The sequence below is a fragment of the Oryzias latipes genome, chromosome 21 (assembly GCF_002234675.1).
Source record: "Oryzias latipes chromosome 21, ASM223467v1".
NCBI lineage: Eukaryota > Metazoa > Chordata > Actinopteri > Beloniformes > Adrianichthyidae > Oryzias > Oryzias latipes.
Window position 1 is genome coordinate 15,895,879 of NC_019879.2, and position 11,684 is coordinate 15,907,562.

Sequence of the window (11,684 nt, forward strand, 5' to 3'; positions counted from 1 at the left end):
TGTGTATTCGGTTATGAACCTCCCCTGTTTGCAGATCTGGAGCCAGAGGTATCTGTTCCATCTGCCCACGCCCTGGTTCGCCGCTGTCGTCACATCTGGGCGGCTGCCCGACAGGTCCTGGTCCGCCAACAGGACAGGGTCAAGAAGGCTGCGGATCGCAGGAGGCGCCCCGCTCCCGTCTATCGACCCGGACAGAAGGTCTGGCTCTCGGCCAGGGACCTCAACCTGCACGTTCCTTGCAGAAAACTGGCTCCACGGTTTGTGGGTCCCTTTCCGATTTCCAAGGTCATCAATCCGGCTGCGGTTCGCCTTCGTCTGCCTCGATCCCTCCGGGTGCATCCCACCTTTCATGTTAGCAAGATAAAGCCGGTGGTGGACAGTCCCCTGGTCCCCCCCTCAGTGCCCCCTCCTCCTCCCAGGATGGTGGGGGGTGGTCCGGTTTATACAGTGCGGAGGATCCTGTCTGTCCGGAACAGGGGTCGAGGTCGGCAGTTTCTGGTGGACTGGGAGGGTTATGGTCCGGAGGAGCGGCAGTGGGTTCCTGAACGGTTCATTGTGGACAGATCTCTCCTGACTGACTTCTTTAAGTCACGTGGTTCTGGACCGTCTGGTGTCGGTCCTTGAGGGGGGGGTATTGTCATGTCTTGTCGTTCTTATCATTTGTCCTGAGTTGTGCACTTCTGGTCTGTCATCTGTGTTGTCTCGTGTTGCACTTCCTGTTTTATTTTGAAACACTAACACTCCTCTCATTTCAGGCCATGTTCCTTCCTGCTCTTGTCTGTTCCCCACAGGTGTGACTGTAATTTCCTCTGATTGGTTCCATCTGTGTTCCCTCCCTCATGTCTTAAATAGTCTGTCTCCCTTTGTCCTGTGCCAGGTTGTTTGGTTATTTCCAGAGCTATTGTTTAAGCCTGTACAAGAAATTAAAACCACTAAATCTCTGCTTCTGGGTCCAGCCCTGTGATCATTCCTGACACTGTGTAGAGTTTGCAAGTTCTCATCATGCTTGAGTTTTCTCTGGGTTATCCAGCTTCTGACCGCATCCCAAAAACATGCTTTATAGGTCAATCAGTCACTCTAAAGTGTCCCTAGGGGTGCATGTGTGTGTGGGAGTTCTTGTGTGCCCTGCCACAAGTAACCTGTCCAGGCTGTGCCCCACCTTTGCCCAACAGTAGCCGGGACATTTTACAGCAACCCCATGACACTGAAAGCAATACAGCGGAGTTTAGAAAATAGATGGATGGAAGGATTACTCAGTCACAATATTTGTCAGAATAACCATTCATACATTTTTTTAATTAATCTTGTTTTTTTTTCTTAATGACAAATTATTCAAATCATCAACTGACCAATCAGATGCCCTAGTATAAGTATGTGGTGCCTGCTGGCCCCGAGGTTTAAAATGTTTGACATAGTCTCCCGAGCCCGCTTTCAAGTGGTAGGGGTATTGAATTCCAACTAGCTCACTCATGATTGGCAAGAGTAGTTATCATAGAAACGATGCCTCAGACTGTTTCAGACAAATAACTTCTTACTGATCATGTTTGGCTCCAACATGGTGATGTCCAAATAACAAAAAATGGTGACCGACATGTGATATAGCCAAAAATAAACCATTTTCTATGGATGATGACTAGGCCTGCACAATGAAACTCACATTTGTCCGAGCGATACGTGTATCACAAAAGATGGTGTAAACTGCGATAAATGGTGTATGGCTCCAACATGATCAGTAATTCTGATTTTTTTTTTAAAAACAGTTACGTCCTCTGTAGTATTGGTGTGTCTCAAGTCTTTTTTCATGACAAAATGGCAACTGAATTGACTATTTGTAAAGGTGACATTACACTCGCTTGATTCAGTTATCACAAACAGTTAATGGTCTGGGCCATGGTATTAGACTTACATTTTTATTTTCTGAATTAAAAGGACAATCGGGTTTAAGGATGTGTAAAAAATGATCTATGTAGCAAAAGAATTGGACAAAAGCTAAGTGGTTCGGTTAAACTGTTGTTTGCACAAATGTTAAATTCCAAGTCTAAACAGTCATTGTATCCCTGAGCAATGCACTTAACCACAGATTGGCCCAAGTATTAGACAAACCCCTTTGAATGGAGACATTAAAAGCTGTGTGATATCATGTAAAGATGTTGATGTAAGAGAACTGAGTTGAAACATCAAAACATTAACATATGAGTGTAGCAGTGTAATCGCATTCAAATCTGTGAATATTGTGGTGTTATCTGTTCTAATAGTGAAAGGCAGCAGTCAGTTCGTTTTATCTGTGCTCAGCTGGAACTGCTGGATGGAAACCACCTGTGCTTGTTTGACATTCCTGTGGCTCAACAGCCCATTGTGGCCTGATTACTTTGTGTTGCAGAGGATTATCTTGTCTGTTTACAAATTTATGAAATTGTTAAACAGCTTCATCACAGCTTGTTTTCCAGCTATGCTGACGCCATCTCCATCTTCTCAGCTCATCAAATTTCTCTTTAGCTTCCTGCTCAGCTAAGCCGGCAGATCTGTTACACACGTGTACTCTCAAAACAAGTAACTCATGTCAGTTTGGCAGTTTCCAAAGAGGCTGGTTTTACAATCGAAGAGCGCAACATGAGCAAAGATAACAGTGTTTGAATGCAATCTTAGAACAGGTGCAAGAACAACATCAAAATTTTCTACATGAATAGAAAGGTTCAGAAGACAGAAAATGGTTGCATTTTCTCTATTTTTTTTTTACTTACTTAAGTGTTTTTTTCCCTTACAGGACAAATTGTTTTCTCTACCAAAAATTACTAAAGTCAACAAATTTGTTCTATATTCCTTTTGCTCTTGGTCAGTATTATTAATGTAATAATGATACCACAAATTGTGGTGCATCTGATTCCTATGGTTCTTGATTCAAGATCATTTGTTTAAATTTAAATACAAAGCCGGTGTTCTAACAATCTATTGTACCTTGTGAGATTGTCCTACCCGTAGCACCAAATGATAGTTATAACCATCCAACTGTCCTACCTTATCAGATAATCCTACCTGGCATTAAATTTGCTGAGTGAACCAGTACACAGCACCAGTAAATGCAGCTGTAGTGCTAAAACAGGGACGATCAAGTGTACAGGTGGAAGATATCTTTGAAATTTAACTTGGATTGCTTATCAGATATTCACAGGATCTTTGGTTGATCACTATTTGTTTAGATCTACAGGGACATATACAAACTAGTAGATTCTCTTTCCTGTCTGAAATCACGGGGATTAGATTTTAGCCTTGATTAGATTTCAAGGCAGTAAGTCTGATCTGTAACTGAATCGTTGTGCTGTTTAACTGAAGATACAAACAAACTGAAAGAAAGGCTTTAGGCATAAGGGGATCATAAGTGATTTTTAAAAGAACGCATCAGAAAGCCTTGGTTGGCCTGCGATCTTTAAAGGACTGTTTTCCTTTATGCCTTTTGTCTTGTGCTGCGATTTCATCAGACTGTGACACTTGATGGTACACTGACACCATCAAGTTTGCCTGAGACTAAATCAGCTTGTTATTATTTAAGCTTTAATATCCTAAAATACTGGGTCGTTTACTGAAGTTTAAGTCCGTTACTTCTGACCATATAAAAGATGTCCTTTAGTTACATATAACTAAATGTCAGTCAAAGTTATGGAATCTTCTTTGCAACAGTCTTTTAAAAACCCCGTCCTGGTATGTTTTAGTTCTTAATCAAACACATGAATTACACAGAATGAGAAAAAGCATGCACCATTTCCCACACGGAAGGTCTACAGCAAGGTTACCCTGTCTGATGGCCATCAGCACAGGGAGGTGGCTGGAAGACTTTCAAAGGAAAAGTATCAGAGCCCTGCTGGTCTCATGTTCTGCTCCTATTCTTTGGGATTTTTCTGACTGTGCCAACTGGAAACACTGTAGGACGATATACGGTGGCCTTTTCACTGAAGATATGCTTCAGATCTTTGTGACTTGCAGTTAAAGTTGAGATTTCAAATGATTTGTCAAGAGTGAAGAATTATTATTATTATTTATTTTTTTTGGTATTTTTGGGGGTGGCACATGTATTTGAAAAAAAAGATGTAAAGTTTCTCTGAGTAGCACCTGGACCTTTTTGGGAAATGGGGGAAACATAAAAAAAATGTATGATGGAACTACTGTACCCCCACCCCCCAACAATGGAATAAACAAATAACAGTTTTTTTATGGAGGTCACCACTGTGAAGCTACTAGGATTTGGCAGACATTACACAGAAGAGGTTCCTTCGGATGCAAGTGGAATGTGACCAAACCTGATCTTAAATGGGCATGTTGGTTATTGCACGTTCAGGGGCTAAATGTACAACAGCCTAAAGGCCCGTTCACACCGGGACGAATTTCGCCGGCGATTTTTGCCGACGTTTAACGCCTCGTGACTAAACAAAGGGCACCAATGAGAGTGTGCACACCAACGCGAAAAAATGCCACGCGTCAAAGCGTCAAAAAAAAAAAAAACGCCTCGGGTTCGTTTTTTGTTTTTGACGCCTCGCGTCAAAATCTATTCGACCAATGAGAATGGCGCTTTTGCACACGTGTCTGGAGCTTCTGAAGTTACAGTAAAACACAACTTGGGGGCGCTCAAACACAAAACTGCCTTTCTGAGCACATATACCAGCGAAGAAGATAGACGCCAAGTAGCGTCTACACTGCCGCGAAGAAATAATGACGGACATTCTAAAATATCCCCGAACCAAGCACCAGTTGGAGCTACTGGTGCTTGAAATATTCATGTTTTCTTTGTATTATTCTGACAAGCGCGTAAATACTTGCTCTCTTCTTCTGAGTGAAAAGCGACTTTAAGAAGCGTAAAGTTGCGGAGCGCCACCTTGTGTACACGAGTATTTCTGTTTACATTAAGCGCCATTTAATGTCAGGGAATGAAATTGCATGTTTGCTCGGCGCATCGTCAGCGAAAATCGCCTGGGTGTGAACACAAAAAACGTGGCGAAAAACGCTGGCGAATAACGCCTGGCGAATAACGCCTGGCGAATATTTGTCCCGGTGTGTACGGGCCTTAAGGGGCAAAAAAAAGCATGTTCTACATAGAACTGCTTAGAATCCATGTTTAACCCTCCTGTTATGTTGCGGGTCAAATTGACCCGTTTTAAAGTCTGAAAGACTAGGAAAAATAGTTAAAAGTATTTTCTCAGCATGAAACTTCTTCTGCTTGACTCAATTAATATAATCAACATATATTATGAATTTGGTTCATCTCACATATTTGCAAACACCCCTGCATGTTTATATCACATAGATCCTGTTCGGATCAATTTGACCCGGCAGTCAAACTGGAGTATAAGTAGTATTGCTTTCTTTGCAGCTGTGAGACATATTTTACCCCAATCGCACACATAGAGACACACGCACGCACACACGCATACACACACACACACACAGATGCCTAGGTGTTATGACTTTTGATAGGAACCATTTATGTTCTCGCGGGAAAACTCAATCCACATTCAGTGGACACTCAACAGGGGAGGGGCAAAACATATAAAAGATTCTCTGCATGGGAGTCCTTCCAACATTACACAGGCAGACCTTTAGAAAAAATGAGCAGCAGAAGCAGAAATGTGACAGTCCAGGAGGCTCTGGAATTCATCACTGATCATGATCAGAAGAAAACTATCTTGAGCTAAATTCTAATTCTAATGATTCTGTTTTTGAACCAGATGAGGGAAATGCTATTCCTGTTCCTCCAAGCAAGACATTCATATCAAAGAATGGTGAAATATATTGGTCTTTATCCCCAAATATACGTCAGACAAACCTGTCTTTAGAAAACATAATAAAGACAGTGCCAGGGCCCACTAGTGTGGCAGTGACTCATGTGACCATGTCAATTCAATTCAATTCAATTTTATTTTATTTTATTTGTATAGCCCAAATTCACAACAACAGTCGTCTCGATGGGCTTCGTATTGGTAATTGAAAAAGTAAAACATAAAATCGCGGTGAGGAAAAACTCCCCAAAAAAAAAAACGGATTTCGGAAAAAACAAAGAAACCTCAGTGGTGCCCACATAAAGGAGGGATCCTCTCCCAGGACGGACAGGCAATTTACCAGAACTCATAAAGAAGAATGAACTTATCTAATTCTACTACTACATATTTAGAGTCCAGCAGACGAGCTTCATCCAGATGGAGTTGGGGGGACAGTCAGTCGGCGAGTCGAGCCGGAGACAGGATCCAGGTCAAGACCAGCATGACCCGTGCGAAATGTGCAAAATTAATTTGCACAAAGCACAGTGTGATGACTGGTCACTCTTGTGCTGTGTATATGTACAGACACACACATAACTTCATATTGCGATTGCTTGTCTGTTGAATTGTGATTTTGTTTTTTTCTGGTTCACAGTGCATGTATGTAAAACAAAATTTCAAGATTATGTTTCAATGTTATGTAAAACTATTGTATTTTATATGTTAGTCTTTCAAAAGTAATACAGTAGTGAAAAATTTGAAAAAAGTTTGAACATGTATATTTTTAAGAAAAACGAGTGAATAATCTAATATTTTAACCACTACCTGTTAGAGGTAAGGAACAACATTTCACTATGTTTTTGAAAGAATAATTAGTAATGGAGTTAGTGATGATATATTCACACTGCTTGTTAGGATTTTTTGGGTTTCAGATATATTTTAATTAATAAAACCTTCACCGGGTCAAATTGACCCAGGAACCTCATCTCTGTGCCTCACAAACGAACATAACAGGAGGATTAAAGTATTCGTAAAGGGCCGAATATAATAAAGTCCCTGTTTTCTGTCATTGCTAATTGGGTATGTACCTGTACATGCTTTTATTTTGAATAAACAGTTGGACAGTGCAACAGTTTTGACCAATAGGAGAGCAATGTCCAGAGGCACAACAAATCTGTTGTATGAGAATTATAACCCAGAAAATAGAATGTACCATAGCTGGGTATGTGTGTGATAAGTGTATTGCAAAGTATGGGTAAGGATAAAGTAAGTTGTATGCACTTATGATGAAAGGGGGATGCTGTTGTAAGGCACCCTTTATGCATCACTTTAGTCGTTAGTAAGGTGTGCGCACTGGCTCCTTACTGAGCAACTGCGACAGATTGTGCGCATGATACGTACATGACTGTAGGATACCCGCAAGTTGCAGACAGAAATACACTCTGTCTAATTTCCTTGTTTCTAACAGTGAGGTTAGAGGGGCATGTAATTAACATTGGATCAGCACTAACAGTGCACAGGGTTCAGGGGATTGAAAAAAAGAAACATTTGTCATGATCACAACACGAGATGCTGAAACCCGGAAGGAGGACACAGATAAGTGGTTGGTAAGTAAGAAGGTTTATTTTACTGATCCACGCAAGACTGTGGGTTAACGTGGCTGTAGATCTTGGCTGAGAAACTTGGCGCGGAGTGCGGCTGGCACTCGAGGTGAGGAGCGTGGCTGTGGTTCTCGATGCGAGACTGGAGTTCAGGATAAGTGGCGTGGCTTTGGTTCTAAAGTGAGGCGAGGCTGGAGTTCTTGATGAGTGGCGTGGCTGGAGCTCTTGAGGAGCACAGAGGCTGTGGCTCTTGAAGGTGAAGGTGTCAGCGTGAGAGGAAAGCTGCTGCTGCTGCTCGAGATGGAATTAGACTCAGGTGACTCTCGTGGCATGAGGTAAACCTGAGGCACAGAAGACAAGACAATATTAGGGAGGTACGAGACAAGGGGAGCCAGCCGTGGATCTCAGACTTGCAGCATGCCAGTAGAAAACGTGCTGAACATTTTTGCTCACCGAGCGGTCAATACGATTTTAGAATGTTCAGCGTTTCCGTTACAGGTTTGCCCAATTTTCACCTGCAAAAAATCCCCACCCGTAAGGACAGTCGTATCTAGGGCATTATTTTTTCAGGAGCCTGGAGTATATGATGAGCCATAAATCCATGACTCCTATTTAACCGCAGCAAACTATCAGTTAGTTTTATTCTTGCATGTGATTATAACTATAGCCCATTTATAGCCCAATGGTAAAGGGAGATGTAAAAACTGTACAGTACTCTGATTTGTTCATCCATCTTTACTCAGAAGTTCCATCTCATAATTTCATTTTTTTGGGGTTGGACTGAACAGTTGTGTTTTTTCTGTTGTTCTTTTTTTTTTGATGACTAAATCAGTCATCTGGGCTGTGGACAGTGGACTCAGGCCTGGGACTGAGCCCAAGAACAAGCCATCCTCTAAACAATTTAGCGTTAGTACTCCTATGAGATTTTAACCTAGAAATATAGAATCAGGAAAGAGGTTACTTCTACTTAGTTCAGGAGTACATTTAATGGTCATGCATGGACAATAAAACTGAATAGTTTTTGACTTTGAGTTTATCCCTCAGTCAAATTTGCTGTGTACTCACTATACCAATAAACCATTTATATACGGGAGCAAGCATCTATATGGAAAAATAATGAACCTGGTAAAGATGTTGTCAAGTCAAGACATATAAAGTATTATAAGCCCACATCAGTAAGTCATTGGATGTGCAGATCCAATTCGTAGATTCCGATCTGAACTTGGGTTCCCCTAATATTGGTGAGATGACAGCTTTAGCAGATACCACATTCATTTATGGATGGCTGCACTTTGTGATTACCATGGGAGGAGCATTGCAAGGGCTAGGTGGGACAGTTATTTTCAGACCCATAAAGTCTGGAGTGCAGGTCTATGGAATAATCCACCCCCCCAAAGGCCTCGCTACTTCCAGTGCAATAACAGCCTGTCTCCAGCCTTAAAAATATCAGGATGCTGGAACTCTCATTATAACCATCCATCCTTGCAGTGGAAAATGTCTGACAGCGGCAGGAAAACTAGAGATTGTTTATTAACGGGGCACACCTACTCTGCCAATATATTTAGTGTATAATTTCCATTTTTTACATGTCCAAGATACAACAAGTGAAGAATTTTAACCTTTATTTATTTATTTATTTATTTATTTTTTAAGTCCATCTTGAAGTTTGGGTCAGCAGATTCCATAAAAGGTTAAAATCTTAAGTTTTATAAATACAGACATATTGATGTAGCTAATAATTAAATAAACTTCCTCCTTAACCTCAGTTTTTCAAAATAAGAGCATGTGAAACAATAACAAGAGCATTTCTGTGTGTGCATTCAAAACCAGGGAAGCACATCTTCGCAGCTGCAGGCTCCGTTTTCTTTAATTTACACCAGCTGGAGTGATGTCAGCATGTTGGATACTCTGGTTCAGAAGCTATAGCCAGGCATGTGTGTATAAATCTGTGTATTCAGGTGTGTTGTGTGAAGTCAACTGGCCTTCAGCAGCCAAATTCAGGGTTCATGGGGAAGTTGGATCTTCCAGGCCAGAACCTTTATCCCTCTACCATTCACCCCTTCATGCCTCTTATTGTCTCAGCCCAAATTGATCTTCCTCTGCTTGAATTGTTGTTCCCCTGCAAGTTACTCTTGTCCAAATTTGACTTTGTCACTTTCTCACGGTCCTTCTCCTCCTGTACGTCAGCAAATGAGATTTATTTCCAACTGAAGACTCATCTCACATTTTGCAGTGAGATGAAAAAACCCCAGATATCTTTGGCAACCTATCTACAAAGTTTTCTTGTATTATTGCATGTCACTATCTTTGTGATAGTTGGTAAACTGTTTGGAATGCACCCCCACCTTTTGCACAATTCACAACAGTGAATTAAGTTTTCCATTCTGTAGCATGCATTTTTAAGTAGTTATTTGGGTTGAAATATCAGTTCAAAACCCAGTTTGCCCTTAGGACAGGGTGCCGTTAAGACCAGGGTTGGGAAACACTGGTTTAGACCAGAGGTGTCAGACTCCAGGCCTCGAGGGCCAGTGTCCTATATGCTTTCTAACTAACCTGCCGTAGTAGCTTCTTGTTGGCAAAACACACCTGATCCAGGGAATCGGCAGCAGGTAGGGCAGAGTTTCTGAAAAATCAGCAGAATGAGAGCCCTCAAGGCATCTGACACCCCTGGTTTAGTGACAGTGGTTCTGAGAAAGAGACAGAGATGAAGATGATGAGTTTCTCTTTGGAAGGGAGGAGGATGAATAGAATCCGGAATGAAGTCATTAGAGCAGGGGTTCTCATTACGGCGATCACGATTGACCGGTCGATCTTCAAGGACATAAGGGTATGTCGCAGGCCAGCAAAGGTAAATAACCAAAAAATAAAAATATGTTTCTAAAAAATCAGTCATCAAATTAAAATCCCCACTGAGAAGCACGGGACTGGAGGACGGATCCTCATGGGAGGACAATCCCCTGCATGGGATATACCACTGGACCATAACTGAAGTGGCTGAAATCAAGAAGTCCTACCAATGGCTAGAAAGGGCTGGCCTACATGACAGCACTGAAGCACTCATCCTGGCAGCTCAGGACAGCACTGAGCACCAGAGCGATAGAGGCTCAGATCTATCACACCAGACAAGACCCAAGGTGTAGGCTGTGCAAAGAGGCGCCTGAAACAATCCAGCACATAACTGCAGGGTGTAAGATGCTGGCAGGTAAAGCATAAATGGAGTGCCACAATCAAGTGGCTGGAATAATATACAGGAACATGTGTGCAGAATATGGACTGGAAACCCCAAGGTCTAAATGGAAAACACCTCCGAAGGTGGTAGAGAATGAGAGGGCAAGATCCTGTGGGACTTCCAGATCCAGACTAATAGAATGGTAATAGTGAACCAACCAGACATGGTAATGTGATAATGGTGGATAAAGAACAGAGTAAAAAAATGTTGTGGTGGATGTGGCAGTGCCCAGCGATGGAAACATCAGAAAGAAGGAACATGAGAAACTGGAGAAATACCAGGGACTCAGAGAAAAACTGGAGAAAGCATGAAAAGTGAAGGTGACAGTGGTGCCTGTGGTAATTGGAGCACTCGGGGCAGTAACCCCCAAGCTGGAGGAGTGGCTACAACAGATACCTGGAAAGACCTCAGACCTCTCAGTCCAGAAGAGCGCAGTGCCAGGAACAGCTAAGATACTGCGCAGGACCCTCAAGCTCCCAGGCCTCTGGTAGAGGACCCGAGCTTTTGTCAGAAACCACCTGCAGAAGGGTGAGAGGGGCGTTTTTATACAAATATATATACTAGTTCATTTAGTTTTGTTCCTCACATATTGTTGGAAAACTATAAAACAGATAATTCTATAGGTAACTCTAAAAAGTCATTTTGTGCCATTGTAATGTGAAACGACAATACAGCCTCATGCTTTCTAACACCATTTTTCAGGTGGACTAAATTTACTGTCAAGCTCCAGTGACCATGTGCTAATATAATTATCACTGTCTTAACATGATGTGATTAGTACACACATGAGGGAAACAAGTTTGGAAATTACATGGATTTTGTTGGTCTGTTGTTTGGATGAATCCCTTTCTTTTCAATGTAGAACAAAGCCTATAAAGTCAGTGGCTTATTACACATTCAATGAATAAACTGAATTAAAAAGTGAAACTCATCAGAAAATAATAAAATTATTTTTTAGAATCATTTATTTAAAGTAGAAATACATTTTAGTCTTTTACTTCATGGATACAGTAGTAGCAAAAATAAAAGAAAATAATCCCCTTTATAATATTTTGATTAGTTATTTGATCTGATAATATGATATACTGCCATTATATTCTAAAATTAATA